The sequence below is a fragment of the Ranitomeya imitator genome, chromosome 2 (assembly GCF_032444005.1).
Source record: "Ranitomeya imitator isolate aRanImi1 chromosome 2, aRanImi1.pri, whole genome shotgun sequence".
Classification (NCBI taxonomy): domain Eukaryota; kingdom Metazoa; phylum Chordata; class Amphibia; order Anura; family Dendrobatidae; genus Ranitomeya; species Ranitomeya imitator.
In genome coordinates this window covers 413,417,500-413,441,872 of record NC_091283.1, presented here as the reverse complement: position 1 = coordinate 413,441,872, position 24,373 = coordinate 413,417,500, and the positions used below count along the sequence as shown (strand labels likewise).

Below are 24,373 nucleotides of genomic sequence, written 5' to 3'. Positions count from 1 at the left end.
CTTGTGCATTGTGTTTTGTTTGTTCAAGAGCTGTGACCATGAATCTTCCCTTATTGCTTCGTGTCTATTTATCCTGTTACTTTAGCTATTTTCCTATTCATGCTGTTTTTCGCCTCCATAAGGGCATGTTCCACATTAATCTATGATGGCCACATCGCTTTTCATACTTCGATCTTTTTTTGTTTTATACCAATATTCCATATCTGTGAAGGCTAATTGCATGAATGTTTTTTTATTCATTTAGTGACGTCTACATAGGGCAAAACAATGTATCCAGAGCACATTATCATATATACGTCTGACAATGTCTATTATGGCACAATTAAGTAGGCTTGGGGTACATTTTGTAATCATTCTATTCTTCTTCTATGTCCTTGTATGAGAAAGATGGAAGAGCGCCAGAGTCAAATAGACCAGAGTCTAGAATATTGCAGTATCGCTCAGTCATTTCAGCTTGGTGAACTTTTATCTGTCCAGCAAGTTTACTTAGGAAGGAGCAAAAATGGCAAAACACTTCTCTAAATATGCTCTAAAGTACACTCTAGACTTGACAAATACACAATGATGTGACATGCAGGAAGTCTATCAACTACATCATTGCTTCTCAGCCCCGAAACATTACCTATAATTGTGATCAAATTAATTTATCAGCCACCCCCAGATCCTCATGTCTAGTAGTGGTGCTCACCTTCATGTTATCACCAACCCGCTAATCTTTAGGAACCATAGGGGTTGTCAGATTCACTTTATGATCCACTCCATGATCACCCACCCCCTTATCCTCAGGAACCATATTGGTTATCCTACTCATTTTATCACCCACCCCCTGATACTCAAGAACCATAGGTGTTGTCACATTCACTTTAATCACCCACCTCTTGATACCCAGAAACCATAGGTTTTGTCATATTCACTTTAATCACCTGCCTCTTGATACCCAGAAACCATAGGGATTGTCACATTCACTTTATCACCAATCTCTCTGATCCTCAGCATCCATAGGGATTGTCACATTCACTTTATCACCCACCTCCTGATACCCAGAAACCATAGGGATTGTCACATTCACTTTATCACCAATCTCTCTGATCCTCAGCAACTCCTTGATACTCAGAAACCATAGGGATTGTCACATTCACTTTGTCACCCACTCCCTGATACTCAGAAACCATAGGGGTTGTCACATTCAGTTTATCACACACACCCTGATCCTCAGGAACCATACTGGTTATCCTACTCATTTTAGAACCGACCCACTGATACTGAGGAACCATAGAGGTTGTCACATTCACTTTATCTCCCACTCCTTGATCCTCAGGAACTATAAGGGTTGTCACATTCACTTTATCACCAATCTCTCTGATACTCAGCATCCATAGGGATGGTCACATTCACTTTATCACCCACCTCCTGATACCCAGAAACCATAGGGATTGTCACATTCACTTTATCACCAATCTCTCTGATCCTCAGCAACTCCTTGATACTCAGAAACCATAGGGATTGTCACATTCACTTTGTCACCCACTCCCTGATACTCAGAAACCATAGGGGTTGTCACATTCAGTTTATCACACACACCCTGATCCTCAGGAACCATACTGGTTATCCTACTCATTTTAGAACCGACCCACTGATACTGAGGAACCATAGAGGTTGTCACATTCACTTTATCTCCCACTCCTTGATCCTCAGTTACTATAGGGGTTGTCACATTCACTTTATCACCCATCCCCTAATCCTTAGGAACTATAGGGGTTGTGACATTACTATATCACCCACCCTTTGATTCTCAGCAACCATTGAGAATGTCACATACACTGTATTTACCACTCTTTTCTTGATCCCCAGGGACCAATGGTCACATTCATTTGACTATCAACCCCTTGATCTACAGGAACCATTGCAGTGATTTTGTATACCATATATACTCGTGTATAAACCGACCCGAGTATAAGCCGAGCCCCCTAATTTTGCCACAAAAAACTGGGAAAACTTAATGACTCGAGTATAAGCCTAGGGTGGGAAATGCAGCAGCTACTGGTAAATGTCAAAAGTAAAAATAGATACCAGTAAACGTAAAATGAATTGAGACATCAGTAGGTTAAGTGTTTTTCAATATCCATATTGAATCAGGAGCCCCATATAATGCTCCATACAGTTTATAATGGGCCCCATAAGATGCTCCATATTAAAATATGCCCCATATAATCCTGCATAAAGGTTAATAATGGCCCCATAAGATGCTCCATAAACACATTTGCCCAATATAGTGCTGCACAAACCTTGATTATGGTCCCATAAGATGCCCCATACAGACACTTGCCCCATATACCATAATGCTCCACAAACGTTAATTATGGCCCCATACAGACACTTGCCCCATATAGTGCTGCACAAACGTTATGGCCCCATAGATGCTCCATACAAACCCTTGCCCCATATAGTGCTGCACAAAAGTTATGGCCCCATAGATGCTCCATACAAACACTTGCCCCATATAGTGCTGCACAAACGTTATGGCCCCATATAGTGCTGCACAAACGTTATGGCCCCATATAGTGCTGCACAAACATTATGGCCCCATATAGTGCTGCACAAACGTTATAGCTCCATATAGTGCTGCACAAATGTTATGGCCCCATATAGTGCTGCACAAACATTATGGCCCCATAGATGCTCCATACAAACACTTGCCCCATATAGTGCTGCATAAACGTTATGGCCCCATATAGTGCTGCACAAACCTTGATTATGGCCCCATAAGATGCTCCATACAGACACTTGCCCCATATACCGTAATGCTCCACAAACATTAATTATGGCCCCATACAGACACTTGCCCCATAAAGTGCTGCACAAACATTATGGCGCCATAGATGCTCCATACAGACACTTGCCCCATTTGCTGTTGCTGCAATAAAAAAAAAAAAATCACATACTCACCTCTCCGTCGCTCAGGCCCCCGGCACTTTCAATATTCACCTGCTCCTTGTTCCGGCGCCACTCCATCTTCAGCTTCACCTGCACTGCCACTGACGTTCAGGCAGAGGGTGTGCGCACTAACCACGACACCGCGCCCTCTGACCTGAGCGTCACTGCTGAAGACAGAACAGCGCCCGGAACGGGGAGCAGGTTAATATCGCTCAGCGCAGCGCTCTCCCTCCCTGTTATACTCACCTGCTCCTGGCGCTGTGCAGTCCCTGCTTCCCCGATGCCGCAGCTTCATCCTGTACGGAGCGGTCACCTATGGGGGGTGCAGCCGCATATTCATTACTGTAATGAGCGGTACCATGTAACCGCTCAGTACAGGAAGAAGCTGCCGGCACTCGGGAAGCCAGGGACCTGCAGGGACCGCGCCAGGAGTAGGTGAGTATAATTAGACAGCCCCCGCTCCCCCTCCCCTGCCGACCCCTGGGTATGACTCGAGTATAAGCCGAGAGGGGGACTTTCAGCCCAAAAAAGTGGGCTGAAAATCTCGGCTTATACTCGAGTATATACGGTAAATATTTATTTTACAACACACACAAAGATTCCCAGGAACCTTGGGGCTTGTCACATTGATTTAATCCCCCATCCCCTAATCCCCAGGAACCTTAGAGGTGACAACATATAGTGAACACAGCCAGTGAGTCTCAGAAAACAGGGTTGTTGTAACATTAATTTTAGTAGCAACCTCCTGACTCCCAGAAACTATAGTTGTGGTAATGTTAATTTTACCTCCCCTTCATCCTCTGATCCTCATAAACCATAGAGGTTGTCACATATATTTACCAATCTTGCCTTGATCTCCAGGAACCGATAGTCACATTCATTTTACTACCCACCCCTTGATTCCCAGGAACTGTAGTGATGAATTTTGATAAACATTTATTTTACAATACAGTCACTGATTTACAGAAATCATACAATATGGGTCACATTACATTATCCACCCACCCCTGACCCCCATAGACCACAATGGTGATTGTATTCACTTTATTTACCACCCCCTGATCCTCAGGAACCAGAGAGGTGATCACATTCATTTTACCATCCACACTGTGATCTTCAGAAAATCTAGAGGTGGTCACATTTAATTATCACTCAACATCTAATTCCCCAGCGACCATGGTGGCGATCACATTCATCATTATACAGTACATCCCTAGACAGACTCCACAGAACAGTAGATGGTAGTAGCTGGGTCCCTTTGGTTGCTGCCAATTCTGAGCTGAGGGCACTGCTGGCAAGTGTCTTTCATGTACTGCACTAAGTTTCCTTAGCCAACAAGAGCCTCTATTGTTCTCAATGTTGCCCATTTCTTGGTGCTTTAAACCCCAGTCTGCTTTGTGCAAGAGTAGCTAGTAGAATTGCTGATATTTTAAAGGCAAAGGGTGGTTACCCCACATATTGATTTGATTTATATTTTTATTTTGTTCTTTCACTTTCCATTTTCTTCATCGATAAAAATAAAGTCTTAACACTTCAATTTTTTAAAGCATCCTCCATACTTTGCATCATTTTTTCCATACCTACCTAAAACTTTTGCACAATACTACATTTCTGAATGTGGTAGATCTACGGAAAGTGTCAAGCTGCTACATCACCAATGTGATGTAAATCAACTTTCAAAATCTGAATGGAACATGTGTAAAGTGACTGAAGGCAGTAGCCGTCGTCGAGCTGTTACTCCATAATGCCCTGGCACTTTACAGGAAAATCGTGTCCCATTTGTGGTCAGGTGTGGGGTGTATCACACTCACTTGTAGACTGCAGGCCTCCATCTTCAGGAGCTACTGGACATAACTTAGGGGACATCCGGTTCATTTCAACAAACAAAAGTTTACTGGACTATTCAAGTTCATCTGGTTGTAACTCACAGTATTGGGCACAACACTTCCTTAATACAGTATATTTTCAGCATTACTATTCATTCCTTCTGGACGATCCCTACATTTACTGATTCCTCCAGCCCCAGTGATCTCCAGTCCAGTTCCGCAGTGAACCCGGCATCCTCTACCTTCCCTTCACATGGTTCCACGACCATCTTCCTCTGTACGCCCGAGTAATCCGGTTCAAAGGAACTACAAAACTCTTCTTTATTGGTGTGAATAGAAAAGTTTAGTCAGTAAGTTTAAAATGTCATAGTAATCGATAAAACAAAGCGTTTCAGGTAGTAAAAACCTTATTCATCAGCTTATAGTACCTGTATCGAGCCTTGAGCTCCAGACGTTGTAGGAACGTCTGCAAGGGATTCCAGTGAGGCCTCCCACTGCCCTGAACAATAGATTCATGCTGACACCACCAGCCCACTTGAACTTGACCTTGTTTACTGTACTTCCCTATCCCACTCCTTTGAAGACGCAGTTCTTTTTACTGGGGATTGCCCCTCCCACTATGGGCTAGTCCAAAACTTTAACTATGTCTGTCCCTTCGCTACATGCGCTACATTTACTTCCTGTTAAACCACATTATATTATCTTATGTCCTAAATCCGAACCTATGTTCATCCTACACTGTACACTAAACATTTATCTATCTTACCCTATTTTCACTAACTTATGTCCTAATCTATACTTATTTTACACTATAGAGGATCTGTACTGCACACTTCTCACATTATGCATAACATTTACATTACCTAGACATCATATATCACCATACAGGTATCGAAACGCATGACACTATTCGCGAGACGTGATAGTTGTTTTCAGGGGCCAGAACGCGACAGTATAATCCACCACTCTTACACATGCATTCCTTCCATTTCATTCTTTGAATCGCAGACGGTCATGTTTTGCAGTGGAATCTTTTCACACTTCAGGTCCGGAGATCATTCAGATGAACATACGCATTGGTCCCTGGGAGGAAGGACACTTTATCTTTGTGATCACGCACATGGCGTTTGGTCCCTCACTTAGCAAAGTTTCCAAGATTCTAATGATTATTACATGAAATAAGATGTTCCCATATTAATAAGCAGATGAATCTCAGCCTCAGCAGTTGCTCAGAATTTTGATGAGCGTTGCGTCTTCCCAAAGACCGTCGCTTATTCTGGCAACATTTTGCTCTCTGTCCCCCCACTCTCTCCAGCACATCTGGCTGGGACACTTCTGCCTCTCACGCTCTGCTTCTGGAAGGCAGAAATGTAATTAGCTCTCAGTCTCGTTTATTAGAGAATACACAGAGGAGCGGATCTGACGTTCGCCAGGGATTCGCCAGTTGGAAATATTAGATTTCGTTGCATTTGACAATTAACGTTTCATAATCTACACAAATTCCTTTAACCCATTTTGTGGAAAACATATTGCGGTAGCTTACCGAAGGAATGTGCTGAAATGAGATGCAAACCACTGAAGAGCCTGCAGCTAGATTACTTTCCTATGTACCAAGAGCGCTTCTTAAAGGGGTTGTCCGCTCTTGGACAAAGCCTTCTCAATAGCAGCCTGCAGAGCAAAATGAAAAAAGTGTATACTTGTCTCCCGGTGCAGTGCCCCTCTTGTGGTCCAGTAACCAACACGGTCTCACTTACTCAGGAGCTATGTAGGTGATCCTTCAAGTGTCTACTGGTGATTTTCTCAACTGGCTTCTGAGAATTCAAAGGTGACAACGCATAAGGCTGCACTTCATGGTGCCACACTAAAAATGGATGCGGTAGCAAAAGCATGCAAGTGCCATCACAAGTCATGATTTGAAATGCAATTTGTTTGTTTTTTTAAATCTTACAATGTGATTTTCTGTTGTTTTTTTTTAATTTTTATATTCTGTCTCTCACAGTTGAAGTGCACCTACGATAGAGATTACAGACCTCTCCATTCTTTGTGAGTGGGAAAACTTGCAATATCGTCAGTGTATACTGACTTATTTTTCCCACTTTATATATATATATATATATATATATATATATATATATATATATATATATATATATATATATATATATATATAACCAGAACCAAACCAAAGATTGGTAGCCGTGCGGCACTAGAACCACAACTTTTCACAGGTGTGTGGATGAGCGGCGGCAGCGGCGGCTGCAACACTATCCAGAGAAAACAGCTCAGGGTGGTGCTCACAGAACAATCCACAGAGGACCAAAGGCTTCACTGACGGTATATCAGAAGAAAAAATATGGCACTCACCCCTAGAAATGCTGTGATGAAGTCCTTTATTTGCTACAAACAGCAATCAGGTACACATGGAGAGGCGGCAGGACGTGAACAGGAGAGGGTGCGGGGAACCGGTATGTCTGTCTATCTGTCTTTCTGTCTATCTGTTACGGATATTCATTGGTTGCGGCCTCTGTTTGTCATGGAAATCCAAGTCACTGATTGGTTGCGGCAAAACAACCACGACCAATCAGCGACGGGCACAGTCCGGAAGAAAATGGCCGCTCCTTCCTCCCCGCAGTCAGTGTCCGACGCCCGCATACTCCCCTCCGGTCAGCGCTCACACAGGGTTAATGGCAGCGATGACCGCGGTGTAACGCACTCGGTTAACACTGCTATTAACCCTGTGTGAGCAACTTTTTACTATTCATGCTGTCTATGCAGCATGAATAGTAAAAAGATCTAATGTTAAAAATAATAAAAAAAATAAAAAATAGTTATGTACTCACCCTCCGATGGCCCCCCGGATCAGGAACTGGCCTTTCCCGCTCCTCGCGATGCCCCGGTGACCGCTGTATGCATTGCGGTCTCGCGAGATGATGATGTGCGGTCTCATGAGACCGCGCTATGTCATCATCTCGTGAGACCGCAATGCACTCTTCAGACTGGAGCGAGCGAGAAGCGTCGGTAACCGCTTCGATCCGGGGGCCAACGGAGGGTGAGTATATAACTTTTTTATTTTAATTCTTTTTTTTAACAGAGATATGGTGCCCACATTGCTGTAGACTGTGTGGGCTGTGCAATATGGACTGCACAATATACAATGTGGGCTGTGCAATATACAATGTGGGCTGCGCAATATACAACGTGGGCTGCACAATATACTACGTGGGCTGGGCAATATACTACGTGGGCTGGGCAATATACAACGTGGGCTGCGCAATATACAATGTGGGCTGCACAATATACTACGTGGGCTTGGCAATACACAATGTGGGCTGCGTAGTATACAACGTGGGCTGCGCAATATACAACGTGGGCTGCGCAATATACTACGTGGGCTGCGCAATATACAACGTGCGCTGGCAATATATTACATGGGCTGCGCAATATACTACATGGGCTGCACAATATACAACATGGGATGCGCAATATACTACGTGGGCTGTGCAATATACTACGTGGGCTGCGCAATATACTACGTAGGCTGCGCAATATACTACATGGGCTGCGCAATGTACTACGTGGGCTGTGCAATGTGCTACGTGGACTGGGCAATGTACTATGTGGGCTGCACAACGTACTACGTGGGCTGTGCAATGTACTACATTGGCTGTGCAATGTACTACGTGGGCTGCGCAATGTACTACTTGGGCTGCGCAATGTACTGCATGGGCTGCACAATGTACTGCGTGGGCTGCGCAATATACTACGTGGGCTGTGTTATACACTACGCATAGATCTCTGCAGTTCATCCAGAGTGATCATGGGCCTCTTGGCTGCATCTCTGATCAGTCTTCTCCTTGTTTGAGATGAAAGTTTAAAGGGACGGCTGGGTCTTGGTAGATTTGCAGTGGTATGATACTCCTTCCATTTCAATATGATCGCTTGCACAGTGATCCTTAGGATGTTTAAAGTTTTGGAAATCATTTTGTATCGAAATCCGGCTTTAATCTTCTCCACAACAGTATCACGGACCTGCCTGTTGTGTTCTTTGGTCTTCATGATGCTCTCTGTGCTTCAAACAGAACCCTGAGACTATCACAGAGCAGGTGCATTTATACGGAGACTCGATTACACACAGGCGGATTATATTTATCATCATTAACATTCAGGACAACATGGGATCATTCAGAGATCCACAATGAACTTCTGGAGTGAGTTTGCTGCACTGAAAGTAAAGGGGCCAAATAATATTGCACGCCCCACTTTTCAGTTTTTGAATTTCCACAAAAATTTAAAATAACCAATAAATTTCGTTCAACTTCACAATTGTGTTCCACTTGTTGATTCTTCACCAAAAATTTACATTTGGTATCTTTATGTTTGAGGCATGATACGTGGGAAAAGGTTGAAAAGTTCCAGGGGGCCGAATACTTTCACAAGGCACTGTAGATAATATTGCGTAACCCATCAGTGTAGTCAACCCCAATAACTTCACTACAGGGAATGGCTGCTGATTTCATGCCTGTCAGTTCTAAAATCAGCCCAGTGGACTTTCCACCCATTTTATTCACATCCCATCCATTTTCATTGTCGATTGATTAATTCTTAAACTATAGACGGGTGCTGAACCATAAATGAATCCCAGGAATTTTCTTTGTTCCAATATACACGATCAGTGGTGAAATATGCGTGGTCCGATATATATGAATAACCCCACATCTGTTTTCATAGCTGTTATGTCAGGGCCCCGGGGCTTACTTAACTTTGAGATAATATCTCAGCGTCTGACATAATCTTATCTGTGATGATAAATCAGTTTTCAAGATACTCTTTCATTAAGTTTGTTTTCCATAGTATTGGGCCAACATATTTGACAGTCTTCAATGCTAATAATCCAATAGGGCCCTGGCTGCAAAGGATTTTGGGATATCGCTAGTACAAATTACTTTAATGGAGCAAAATCGCATCTTCACTACTACTTCACAGAATTGCTAAGTGACCTTCAGTTAGTGCTGAGATGGGACATTGATTTTCTTCTGGAGGGATTGTTTGATCTGCTTTGGTGCAAGGGGGAGATGGAAGAGGGAGATAGACTGCTAAATGACAAGGTCAGGCTGAAGCAAAATCATAAAAAATACAGTTATAGCAGATGATTTGCAGCAGATTATGACATGAAGCCAGATGATGTCCTTAGGAACGCATTCCTGAAAGTTTTCCCAAAACTTTTTTTAGATTAATTACATGTAACATGTTAGGTTAGTTTATTCTGGAGGCAAAAAAGGGAATGTTCAGCCATTGATGGCTTTCCTGCTGATGGGAAAATGTTTCACCAATAATCAGTGAGACCTCGGTGCCATAAGAAAGGAATCGAGTTACAGCACAAATATTTCCCTCATGTCAGGATTCTGTTAAGGTGAAATTTTGCCCATCTCTACATTGACCACAAATATATAGCCTCTCCTGAAAACCTCTAAGTTCTTTGTCTCTCCTGTAAACCTCTAAGTGCATTGCCTCTCCTGCTAATTTTCAAGTAACTCTCCTGAAAATCTCCAAGAGCATTGATTCTCCTGCTAACCTCCAAGTGCATTGCCTATCCTGAAAACACTTAAATACATTGCCTCTCCTGCTAACCTCCAAGTGCATTGCCTCTCTTGCTAACCACCAAGTACCTTGCCTCCCTTGCATGCCTCCAAGAGCATCGATTCTTCTGCAAACCTCCAAGTGCATTGCTGAAAACCCTTAAGCACATTGCTTCTCCTGCTAACCTCCAAGTACATACTCTCTCCTGCTAACCTCCAAGTTTATTGCCTCTCCTGCTAACCTCCAAGTGTATTGCCGATCCTGCAAACCTCCAAGTGTATTGCCTCTCTTGCTAACCTCCAAGTCCATTGCCTCTATTGCTAACCTCCAAGTGTATTGCCTCTCCTGCTAAACTCCAAGTGCATTGCCTTTTCTGCAAACCTCCAAGTGCATTGCCTCTCTTGCTAAGCTGCAAGTGCTTTGCCTCCCTTGCATGACTCCAAGAGCAAACCTGCAAGTGCATTGCTAAAAACCCTTAAGTACATTGCCTCTCCTAACCTCCAAGTTTATTGCCTCTCCTGCTAACCTCCAAGTGCATTGCCTCTCCTGCTAACCTCCAAGTGTATTGCCTCTCCTGCTAAACTCCAAGTGTATTGCTGGTCCTGCAAACCTCCGAGTGCATTGCCTCTCCTGCAACCCTCCAAGTGTATTGCCTCTCCTGCTAACCTCCAAGTCCATTGCCTCTTCTGCTAACCTCCAAGTCCATTGCCTCTATTGCTAACCTCCGAGTGCATTGCCTCTCCTGCAACCCTCCAAGTGTATTGCCTCTCCTGCAATCCTCCAAGTGTATTGCCTCTCCTGCTAACCTCCAAGTCCATTGCCTCTATTGCTAACCTCCAAGTGTATTGCCTCTCCTGCTAACCTCCAAGTGCATTGCCTCTCCTGCAACCCTCCAAGTGTATTGCCTCTCCTGCTAACCTCCAAGTCCATTGCCTCTCCTGCTAACCTCCAAGTGTATTGCCTCTCATGCTAACCTCCAAGTGTACTGCTGGTCCTGCAAGCCTCCAAGTGCATTGCCTCTCCTGCAAACCTCCAAGTGCACTGCCTCCACTGAAAACTTCCAAGTGCATTGCTTCCCCTCAAACCTCCAAATACATTGCCTCTTCTGCGAATTTCCAAGTGCATTGCCTCTTCTGCAAATCTCCAAGTGCATTGCCTCGCCTGAAAATCTCGGAGTACATTGCCTCTTGTGACAATCTCCAAGTGCAATGCATCACTTGCAAACCTTCAACTGCATTGCATTTCCTGAAAATCTCCAAATATATTGCCTTTCCTACGAACCTCCTATTGTATTGTCTCTCCTGAAAACTTCCAAGTGCATTGCCTTTCCAGCAAACCTCCAGGTGCATTGCCTCTTCTGAAAATCTCCAAGTGCATTGCCTGTCCTGAAAATGTATTGCTCTCCTCTTGTATGCATTGATTTTTTTTAAAACACCTTGTATAGTGCAACTGCAGCCCTAGTAACTTTCTGTCATCTCCCCCTTGGAAATCCCAAGTATGGGCACTTCTGCTCCATACATTTTTAATACGACCACCAGAAATAGCCAAGCGCTGTGCTGAACAGGTCTTAAAATATATAAGAATAAATGGAGTGGCAGTGTGCAATATTCGCCACCGCTCCCCATCTGGACCGGTATTGATCCAAGCGTCAGACCCCAGTGAAGTTATTCACTATCCTATGAGTTAACTGGGAGTCTATCAGGGAAATAATTCATATTGAATTATGTCAGAGTTTGAGTCTCTTTTATTTGTGTTTTACTGAGCTCATCTCAGCTCATTTATGACCACAGACCACATCAAAGTAGAAAGTTCAGCAAAACAAAGAAGCTGTAGAAGCCAACTGGTGCAACATTTTCAATGAAACCCAATTGCAAAACTTATTTTTATCTCTGAATACATGCATTTAAGTATATAGAAAATTATAGAGTCAACTTCTAACAATGGTGAAACCCCACTGTAATGTTCAGGTGTTAGGGATGGTAGGTACATAATACTGCCTCACTAGGTGAGTGGAGGATGATTTACATGCCTATTTAGCTAAAAAAAAAAGGGCTTATGTCACCCATTCCATTCAGTGCTAGAAAGAAGACTTCCTTTTTCATTTTGGCAAAACTTCCGAAGGGCCAAATATTTGCACTTTTTCTGTGAATGTAAATATATACAGCTTAATTTTGGCATAACTTGTACTTTTGGCTCATTAAATGCTTGTTCTGGCACTCTCGTAATCAGATTAGTCATTCCATTTCTGTTATTTTTTGGCCATCTTACCCAGTTAGCTCTCCAAAAATCGACTAGTTTTTATGAATGAGAGCTTCCAAGCTTCCTTGCTTTCTCTGATGTACTGAAATGTCTGCTACATCTCACTCCTTCTCGGTGTTTACTGTGCCCTTAGGTCATTCCGTCTCCCTCCAAACTCTTGTTCTGTGCCTACCGCAATAATTCAGATGAAATGTGCTCTTGCCAAAATGGATATTATCGTAATGCTCACTCTTGGCAGAGGTCCCACCATTGGTGACCTCCAGAAAGTCATAGACGGCTTTCCTCCTCTGTGGGAACATTAAGAATTACTCTCAGGCAGCAGGTGGATCAGAACTTGCAGGATGGTTGCGGTTTGTTATACTTGGAAGACAGTATGTTTTCATTAGATCTACATTGTTTTAATTGTTCGGCATCAGACCCTGTGGACCTTTAGCTTACGACGTCCACATTGGTACCGATTTTCTCTTGAGGTTTTCAAGGTAAATTCATAGTGGAATATACAGTATTTGCTACATACTATCTCTTTAAAAGGGTTTTCCACATTTGAGGAACATTTTTTTAGTTTTTTTTAATTAATTAATCAGTACAGTGCCAGCCCATTTCCCCCCACCACCAACACCATTCTCGAAAAGTGAAATTTTTTGGGTCTACATAAACATATTCATATAACTTTTGTCTTTTTTCCCGAGATACATGGGGCTTAGTTTTTACATAATTTTTGCAGATATTGGGGGAAAATGTCCCCAATGGACAGCTAAAAAGCATTTTAAATTGCAATCCCTTTTTTCCTAAAAATTATTTTTATATATTAGGCATATTTTTTGGGGGGACAGTGTAGGGCTAAAAACAGCCATTTGGACTGGCAGTGTTTCACATTTTTTTAGTTTTAGTTTGTTAATTTTTTTTTTCTTTTTTATAATTTATATTTACATTTATTTCACACACTGTGCCAAAATACCTTTGAGAGGCATATAAACATATTAATACATTCTTTTTATTGCCGATTTCCCCTGTAACTAGGGATAGAATATTAGCCACAGTTACAGGTGAAATTCAGCCTCCTTGCTGCATAGAAGAGCTGACTGGGTCTTCTAGATCCTTGCAGCTCGTTTCTCCCTTCATCCGGCGATCTTATAATTACTGGGCATGGAGGAGGAAGCACTGTCTACTTCTTACAATTTATACACAAGCGCTGGTTCAGCAGTTTGTAGAGAGTCGGCCATATCTGAGAGGTGGATCCCCACTCCCACATCTGCATAATTTCATGCAAGCCACGTTCTGTACATTGACGTTTTAGAACATTGGCGTAGAGTAAAGTGCAAACCTTCGGGATGTTTAAGTCTATGGGCTGTCTGAAACTGCTAAAATGTATGTATTTTTGGCTAAAATTTATGTTTGTAATTGGATTTCATTGAAAAATTTGCAGCGTTTTGCCTCCTATATCCTCTGGGTTGCACTGTCTATTGCTGGCTGCTGAATTGATTAACTGAGAATCTGTCAATGAGCTTGTTGTGATGGGCAAATGAGAGAGTTTGAAATTCCTGTCTCTCTTGTTCTGAGCTCCTCCCAGCTGACTCATGACCACATCAAAGTTGAATTTGCAGGGAACAAAAAGCCTGTAAAACCAAAATCTTGCAAAATTTTTAATGAAACCCAATTGTAAAAATGATTTTTAGCCCCAAATACATTCATCGAAGTAAAAGAAAAAAAATTAAGGGAACCTGTCATCTCAAAAAAACATTTTTTAACCTGCAGATATGGGGTTATTCAGCAGCTAACAGCATTCTGAAGCCATGCGGCCGCCATAATGGGAGCATGGCTACTGGGAAGAAACAAACTTTATTCCTCTCTGCAGTCTCAGGCTTTTAGTTATAACAGTGTGGTTGGCGCAACTTTAGTCACCACTTAAAACATAGTGAGCGGCGGCTGTAACCACACTCCGCCACTGACTGACAACCGTCTCATTACTGATCCACCCAGCACCAGCCTCTTTAGCTTGATTGATAGCTAATATGTAATGATTCAGTCTATATAATAGCAGGCGCCAGGCAAGGAAATCAGACTGTGACCTATCAATGAAAGGGAATCTGCCAGTAAGCTAAATACATCAACACCTTTATAGCTTCTATCTGTTACTGCATTCCTGAAAAAGCAGCATTTTAATTCATAGCCAAATTAGGTTTTAAGTGCTCTGGGTGTGACAGAACACTTCCTGAGCCTCTGCCTCCCCAGTTTGTTTCCACTCCCAGACTCAGCCTATTTAGCTTGATGGTAATCTATAAGTAAGATCAACCAGTCTAAACCTCACATATCAGCATGTAGGTTTTTGAAATGTAAACCTATCTTCGACCTGTTGCAGAATTCCTAAAAAAAAGTGTTTTAATTTATATGCAAATGAGACATTTATTGCTCTGGCCATGATGGAGCGCATCTCAAACCTCTACCTCCTGAGGTTGTTTCCCTGCCTAGCACCAACCCCTTAGCTTGAAAGGAATCTGTCAGTAGGATCAACTCCCCCAAACCGCATATATGGTCAGCTAATTTTTAAAAGCTACTGTATATCTATATTTTCTATCTGTTCCAGCATTCCAGGAAAATCTGTGCTTTCACTCATATGCAGATGAGACATTAAGTGCTTTGGGAGTAACAGAGCACTTCCCGATCCTCTGCTTCTTCACGCTGCATCGGAATCTTTGAGCTTGATTGGTAGCTCACTCTCTGTTTGACATCAGGTGCCTTGGACAAGAAAATCAGACACTGAGTTATGAATAAAACCAAAGAGGCTGATGCTGTTCAAGAAAATAAGCTGGAAGAGCAGAGGCTTGGGAAGTGCTCCGTCACACCCAGAGCACTTAACTCCTCATCTGCATATTCATTAAATTACTGTTTTCTTAGGAATGCAGCAGCACATGGAAGATATAAAGGTGTTGATGGATTTAACGTTCTAAGACCTGCATGCCCATATGTGAAGTTTGTGGGGTTGATCTTATTGACAGATTCCCTTTATTAAGAGAGCCTGCATTTTGAGTGATTGGATTATAGTGCCATATTTGTTTTTTTTCCTATACTTGTCATACACATATTTTTTTCTGATATGCCTATAGTATCGCGTCCCCAACTCTTCTTTTTCTTTTAAAGATTCTTATTAACTTCCTCACTGCCTAAGGGTTCGCCATCACCCTGAGTGGCTCATCTTGCAGGTAGTTAACATACTCACTCCCTCCGCTCCCATCATATTGAAGCTGTCAGAGACAAGTCTCTAATTACCGTCTAATTTTACAAACTCGATACTTAGCGGTGACATAGAAATCCGGAGTAGCAATTGAGCTTGTCATTAGGGAGCAAAGAAGTAGGAGGGAGAAGTGGGACCTGAGGGATTGAGGGAAGGAGGTGGGTTTACAGGTTGCCCAAGAATATATGGTAAAGGTGTAAAAAAAAGTAATTCGGAAGGACCCATGAGTGAATAATCAGTTAACGCTCTAAATGTATTATGTGATTATCTTTGTGAGTATTGATTTATTTATATCATCTCGGAATTATTTCCTGGTTTCCGTAAATCTGATCCTTCCTTGCATTCCTGGCTCACAGTAGCTTATTGCTTATATTTCCAGCAATAAGATTCCACATTCATCTTGAAAGATACACATTAGAGGAGAGTCTGCCAATCCCTCAGATTTTATCAGGTCACGCCAACTCTCCTCCAGTGGCCATTTTCAGAGATAAAGGATGAGGCATGTTGGATTCCAGTATGCCCAATCCTTTGTATTAGACCTTAGAGATAATCAGATGCCAGAAGAGTCTGTCAGCTGATGAATCTGCCCAATGTAATCACGATTATAGACTGGGGAAGTCGAATGTTCTGCCCATAGCTGTCTAAGGGAGCTCATACTAATTGATGGTTGATTTTGACCTTAACCCCTTCATGACCTTGGGATTTTCCGTTTTTCCGTGTTCGTTTTTCGCTCCCCTCCTTCCCAGAGCCATAACTTTTTATATTTTTCCATCAATATGGTCATGTGAGGGCTTATTTTTTGCGAAACAAGTTGTACTTTTGAACAACATCATTGGTTTTAGCATGTCGTGTACTGGAAAACAGGAAAAAAATTCTGAGTGCGGTGAAATTGCAAGAAAAGTGCAGTCCCACACTTGTTTTTTGTTTGGCTTTTTTGCTAGGTTAAATAAATGCTAAAACTGACCTGCCGTTATGATTTTCCAGGAGTTCATAGACACCTAATATGACTAAGTTATTTTTTATCTAAGTGGTGAAAAAAATTGCAAACTTTGCTAAAAAAAAATAAAAATAAAAAAATAAATAAAATTGCGCCATTTTCCGATACCCGTGGCATCTCCACTTTTCATGATCTGGGGTCGGGTGAGGGCTTATTGTTTGCGTGCCGAGCTGCCGTTTTTAATGATACCATTTCGGTGTAGATACGTTCTTTTGATCGCCCGTTATTGCATTTTAATGCAATGTCGCGGCAACCAAAAAAACGTAATTCTGGCGTTTCGAATTTTTTTCTCGCTACGCTGTTTAGCGATCAGGTTAATGCTTTTTTTTTATTGAGAGACCGGGCGATCCTGAACGCGGCGATACCAAATCTGTGTAGGTTTTTTTTTATTGGTTTATTTTGAATGGGGCGAAAGGGGGGTGATTTAAACTTTTATATTTTTATTTTTTCACTTTTTTTTTACTTTTTTTTTTTTTTTTTTACTTTTGCCATGCTTCAATAGCCTCCATAGGAGGTTAGAAGCTGGCACAACTCGATCGCCTCTGCTACATAGCAGCGATCATTAGATCGCTGCTATGCAGCAGAAATGCATGACAGGGTGGCACTCACAGCTAGCTGGGATCAGTAACCATAGAGGTCTCAAGGACCTTTATGGTTACTATACAGAAGCATCGCTGACCCCCGATCATGTGACGGGGTCAGCGATGCGCTCATTTCCGTCCGGAAGCGCCGTTTAAATGCTGCTGTCAGCGTTTGACAGCGGCATTTAACTAGTTAATAGCGGCAGGTGAATCGCGATTTCACCCGCCGTTATTGCGGGCACATGTCAGCTGTTCAAAACAGCTGACCTGTCCCGGCTTTGTTGCGGGCTCACTGCCGGAGTCCACATCAAAGAGGGGGATCTGACCTCGGACGTACTATCCCGTCCGAAGTCAGAAAGGGGTTAATGAACGATCACCGGTGTTTCTGATGAAACAAATGATTATTTATTTCCTCCTCACCGATGAACGTTCAAAATGGTTCAAAACACCAGTCAGGTGGCGAAAACATTTAAAAAACCAAAGTAATGAGCCTTGGTATACGTGCGATGCGTACGAGCAAGTTCACACTGTGGCCACTTCACAGACAGAATCCAAGAGAATGAGCAAATACCCTATAGTAAGTAAATAAGTAAATACTAATAATACATGAAATAACAGGGTGCTTAGTTAATACTATTTTGATCAAAAAAGAGTAAAAGCCATCACACCACGACAAGGTGTACCCATCGGGGCGGTTCTATTCTATGTCTAGTACTATATGTCAGTTGACCTCAATGTGAATAAGGGCAAAGCGGGACAGGGGCTGACTGTTCAGCCATCTGTCCATCAGAAGCTTGGGTTCTTGGGTTTTGTTGTATTTGGCCAGTTTTCAGTTCCATCTACATTGGAAAAAATCAAGTATTGACTGTTAAAGTCTGCAATATATTTTGGGCCATCGATAAGTAATTGTTTATCACCCCATCTTCATCTAATGTGTATGGGGGCTGGGCACCTTCATTAAGCAAATCCAAAATGTGTAGCCACTTGCCCCATTGATAAAAAGAATGGTAATACCAAGTTATTAATTTATTCATTAATTAAAAAACATATCCAGAATTTCCCATTCAAGGGTCATTCAATTAATTACTGAAACAGTAAATGATTCTTCTTTACAAATGGGGTTACAAGCCACGTTATGCTTCCAAATGGAGTTTTGTTTCTTTCATGAAAGAGGAACCCAGACGTTTTGACCAGCCCAAGAAGGAGGATCTCATATTGATTTAAGCTGTCATGCTGCTGTAGTGCAGTGTAACGCAACCTTCACCAGAGAGGGCTTGAGAGGGAAGCGAGACTGCGTACACAGAGTAGCTCCACAGAGCAGCAGCACAGGCACCACCAAGTGGCGAGAGAGTGGTCAGGCAAGCCGAGTTAATAAACGTTCAGAGGCAAAGTACAAAAAGGAGTAAGCAACATGTGGTCAGGAGCAAGCCAGGCGGGTCAGCAACGGTCAGAAGCGGATAAGACAAAGACAGAAAGCAGAAGCGAGTCCGAATACAGGGCGAGTCAGAAACCAGATAATCAAACCGAGAAACAGAGAAAATGCTGGAAAAAGGGCAGATAGAGGAAGACAACAGACACGGGCAAGTCATGGATCACAGCAGGACAAATCAAGGGTTACCAGAGTCAGGTTCACACGCCGAAGGCAGAACTATAGCTGACACCGCAAGCAGGATGCCAGGGAGCTAAATAGCAAACCTGAACCCAGAATGAGGCAGAGCAAAGTTAACCCTTGACATGATCCGCTCAGAAAAAGAGCAGACAGGGCTAAACCCTGGAAGGGATCATAACATCAGCATTGCTTTCCATAAGTGTAGGTTTTCCATTAAAAGGGTTGTACTCATCTTCTATCTTCAGGAGCGCAGTGTTCCCCTGCCTCCCAGCTTCCTGCTTGCAGGAGGCTCTTACACTTCTGAAGAGTGACAGTATGGATTGCACCGCTGGTCCGAGCTATGAGCTCTCTTTTGTTGCCAGCAGAGGCAGCTTTGTATTGAAGGAGCACAAAGGTCTTGAAGTTGGCCATATCCAGCAATCCCTTAACTTGTAAGCACAAACTCCTTGCCTTGGAAACAGACTGCAGAGGTGTCCGGTAACATAGGCAATAAGCAGTAAATGATAGGATTAAAATTTCCTCCATTCTTCAGAACTAAGAAAATTTCTAAAAAGAGGTCATTTGAAAAGTTACGATTTTTACAAGCACTTTGCAATTTTACCTATTTATCAAGACGAGACAACCCCTTTTAAGCGAGGAGAGAGCAATCGAGGTAACAAGAGAAGAGAAGGTTTACCTTGTAAAAGAGGGAGAAGACAACGCCATACATTATTTACCGAGGAGAGCAATGCAACAAGATTGTCATTTTTCTGCTGCCTTCCCTTATCCTTGACAGCTTGATGCAAGTGAAATGTCTTATTTAGTGCCAAGAAAGATGTTTTTAAATACCAGTTGCAGTGCTCAAGGACTGTCAGGGAGATGGCTGTATTTCTCATCGGCAGAGCTTTACTACACTTAATGCTAACCCGACTGTCCGGAAGCAGCGCCGCAGAAAGGTTTGTTCACTCCTTCCCAAGGCCGGGAACTGTTTCTTCTTCTTCACAGTGAATCCTTCTTCTCTTCCCTCCATCGATTTCTTCCAAAGCATTGATTAGTCTAAAGATAACTGCAAAAAACCACGCTGTGTAGACCCCGCAGGTGACTTGTCACAGGCTATAAAAGGCTTGCCGACAACTGGGAGGAAAGTGCAGTTTGAATATCTTTTTTTTCATCCACTTTTTGACCCTGTTGAATGATTTCTCAAAATGTCTGCCTCCTCTTGTCTTTTTATGCCAATCCTGGCAGCCTGGCACATGCTAATCTTAAAGAGAAATGGTCATCAAAAAGTGATCTGTGAATTTCACATGTTATATCCCACCCTGAATGTTACAACTTGGCTGTTGTCGGCTGGACTGTTATCGTGATGCTCCTGTTTGGCAGTGAAATACCCTGTGCCACTGTATTACCAGCTACGTCATGGCGGGCAGGATGTAGTCGAATATCAGTATGATGACCAAAGGAGCAGCATCATCCTACAGCCCTACCCTATAACACTAAGACTAGAGTCACACGAGCGTATATTCACTCACTCGAGAGAATCAGGTCAATTATGCCAATCACACTGATTAGAGTGTGATCCGATTCTCTCAGATGAGAAGATGGAGAACAAAAATTTCTCATTCTTCTCTACTGAGTCACTTGTTATCCGAGTGTAGTCCGATGATTTCCATGGACTCATTGACAAGCTTGGCCGAGTACAATCCAAATAGCAGATCAAATTCGAGCATGCTGCAATTTTTCCGCTCGGCTCTTCGGCCGCTCCCCTCCTCACAGTCACTCATCTGATCCTTGCCATATCTTTAGATCGCTGCTTGCCCGGAAATCCTCAGGCCCCTCACACTGAGACGGGACTTCCGGCTTTGATGGTGCCTAGGAGGATTCCGGGCATGCGCCCATAAGGTCACAGCACACACGAAGATATCATGACACGGAGAACATTCGAATGCTTGCGCAGAACCCTCCCGAGTGGAGGTGATCTGAGAATACGGAGAGGACTGGACAGAGACCTGAGAGGTGAATATAAGGCTTTTTTTACATTTTGATGGTTCATAAAAATAGTGCCCAACAGCCGCCATTTTGCTGAATCTGCGTTAGAAGCAAATTGCGAAACATATGCATTTTGGCGAATGTGGGTTTTTGTAAAATTCAAGTAGAATTCAATTCATCTCGAATTTATTCACTCATTTCTACTTTTCTACTGACAACCAAAAGTCAATAAGAACATCATCTTGTTGACAGACTAGAAAGATAAATGGTAGAGAATTATAGGGGTAGAACAAATCTGCTGCACTGGATCTGGAGGGAATGTCTTAGAGAATTCTTCTTCCAAAGAAGAGAGAAGAACCTCCTGTCAGATGTTCCACATGTTAATGTAGAAAACAGCATCCCATGTCCTGTCAGTAGTGGGAAAAACATGGGGAAAGGACCAGTTTGTTGTCTCTTCAATTCGTAGTGGTCTGTTCTATAGATATGCTATATATGTTTCTCACGGTACATCCCAATCTAAGGTGATTTTTAATATAGTTTAAAGGGATATTCCAAGAAAAAGAAATTATATCTTAAAATACTCACGCTGCTTTCCAGCACTTACATGGTGCCCTTTGGTCTCATCCTCAACATACTGGAAATTACCAAAATTACTCCCTCAGACAATCAAAGATGACAGCGATCACATGGGATGAGATGATTTGTGCTTATCCCTTAAGTACAGCACGTTCAAGTGGATCACCCCATGAACTAGACCACGGCCTTAGGAAGGCCACATACACTTTTCACTAGTTTTCTAACGACAGACGCCCTTTAATTATCGCCTCATTGTGCACTTTAATATTCCACCGACTTGTCTCGTAGAGCAGGAAAATAGTTTTAACAGAGAGCGAATAGGGAAATGGTTGGAAATAACACTGGTTTGTAATGGGCTGTAATAAATGATTATATCCGAGACAGTGGGATAGCGATCAAATCTTCCTGGCTTCTAGGGACTGTGCCAGCTTCAAAGATTTGCTCCTGGAGAAAACAATGGTCCCTGCCATGTGTTGTTTTTTTATCCCCGCAATCCTTTATTTATAGGCATTTTTTTTAATTAAAACATGACATAATGAGATTCACTCCTAATATTACTAATACAAATACCCATGATGAGATTGTACTGAGATGTTAGCGGCATTGCCAGCCAACAGGATGCCTGGCAGGAACAAATCCAAACTTTTAATTTCACATTTTCCTATCAGTGTCGCTCAATGGTTCAGCCCCGATGGGGCTCACAATCTAGAATCCCTATCAGTATGTCTTTGGAATGTGGGAGGAAACCGGAGTACCCGGAGGAACCCCACGCAAACACGGAGAGAACATACAAACTCTTTGCAGATGTTGTCCTGGGTGGGATTAGAACCCAGGACTCCAGCGCTGCAAGGCTGCTGTGCTAATCACTGCGCCACCGTGCTGCCCATAGGCTGTAGGCTGTAGGCTGTAGGCTGTATAGGCTGTAGGACAGTACTACGTCTCGTCTCTTATAACTACCGTACATTACTCTACACTAATCCTTTTCTTCATATATAAACTGTAGCACAGTATCAGCTCTCATAACTGTTATCTACAGCACTGCAAAGACCATCGTTCTTCTGTTTTATACCTAGACGTGAGCACAGTACCTCTAATTATATCTTATAATAATATTATTCTGCACTAATTTTCCTCTTTCTATATTTCAACCATAGCACAGTACCGCTTCTCATATCCTATAGTCTCATTGTTGCACACACATTTTCCGCAAAATATATACATCATAGCACAGTACCACTTCTTATAGCCTATATTATATTATTGTCTACTAATCTTCACTCTGACAATATCACAGTGCCACTTCACATATCCTATAATTACATTATTGTGCACTAATGTTCCTCTTTATATATACACCATAGCACAGTACCACTTCTCATATCCTATAGTCATAAAATTGTATACTCATTTTCTCTCTCTTTCTGTGCTTATATATTATATATTTATTGTGCTTGCTTATATAGTGTCATATTCACTTTCATATTCATATTATACAGACAACATTATCACTGCCCCCATCGGGCTCACAATCTGAATTCCCTATCCAGTGCCTGGGGAGTATATATATATATATATATATATATATATATATACAGCTCTGGCAAAAATTAAGAGACCACTGCAAACTTTTCAGTTTGTATGATTTTTCTCTTTATAGGTATATTTTTATTCTATAAACTACTGACAACATGTCTCCGAAGTTCCAAACAATACATTTTGTATTTATTTTATAAAAAGGAGAAATGGTCAAAATAACAAACTAACGCATTGCTTGCAGACCTCAAATAATGCAAAAAAAAACACAAAAAAAACAAGTTCATAATCAACAATACTAATGTTTTAACTCGGGAAGAGTTCAGAAATCAATATTTTGTGGAATAACCATGATTTTTAATCACAGCTTTCATGCGTCTTGGCATTTTTTCCACCAGTCTTTCACACTGCTTTGGGTGACCTTATGCCTTATGCCACTCCTGGTACAAAAATGTAAGCAGTTCTTCTTTGTTTGATGACTTGTGACTATCTAATTCCAGCCTTGCTGAAGCATCCCCAGATCATCACCGATCCTCCACAAAATTTCACAGTGGATGCAAGACATTGTGGCTTGGATGCCTCTCCAGGTCTCCGTCTAACAATTAGACAACCAGGTGCTGGGCAAAGCTGAAAATTATACTCATCAGAGAAGATTACCTTACTCCAGTTCTCTAAGGTCCAATCCTTATGGTCTTTGGCAAACTTCAGCCTGGCTCTCCTTTGCTTCTCATTGATGAAAGGCTTTTTTCTAGCTTTGCATGACTTGAGTCCTGCATCTAGGAGCCTGTTACTAACTGTTCTTGCCGTGCACTTCACCCCAGCTGCCATTTGCCATTCCCTTTGTAGGTCACTTGATGTCTGCTGCTTGGCCTTATTATAATGGACTGCCGTCTTAGAAATTTTAAGGATGGAGGCAACATGACGCTCACTTCTTTTCCTCAGTCAAGACTTTTCTTTTCAACTACTTAGGTATGGTTAAAAGTTATTTTGAGCTTGTCCTATTGCAAGAGGATTGTGATCACCACAGCAGTGTTTTATATACTTTCCTTCGTTAATTAAAGGGCCACTGTCACCCCCCTGCAGCCGTTATAAACTAAAAGAGCCACCTTGTGCAGCAGTAATGCCGCATTCTAACTAGGTGGCTCTTTTAGTTTTGTGTTCAGGTATTACTAAAATAAAGCGTTTTCAAACTTTGCAAAAATACCTATCTTTGTCCACGGAGGCGGGTCCTCACTCCCCAGATTGAACGGTACTCTGCCGTCACTCCAATCTTCAGGGGCTTTC

The 24,373-nt window shown here is 42.3% G+C and overlaps 1 protein-coding gene and 1 long non-coding RNA gene across 2 annotated transcripts in view; one reads left to right on the top strand and one right to left on the bottom strand.

Moving 5' to 3' along the window:
- Positions 1 to 24,373, top strand: part of SDK2 (sidekick cell adhesion molecule 2) — an 839,306-nt gene that overhangs the window by 527,491 nt on the left and 287,442 nt on the right. The window lies entirely within an intron of this gene.
- Positions 1 to 24,373, bottom strand: part of LOC138664227 (uncharacterized) — a 194,607-nt gene that overhangs the window by 4,859 nt on the left and 165,375 nt on the right. The gene's annotated exons all lie outside the window — the stretch shown is intronic.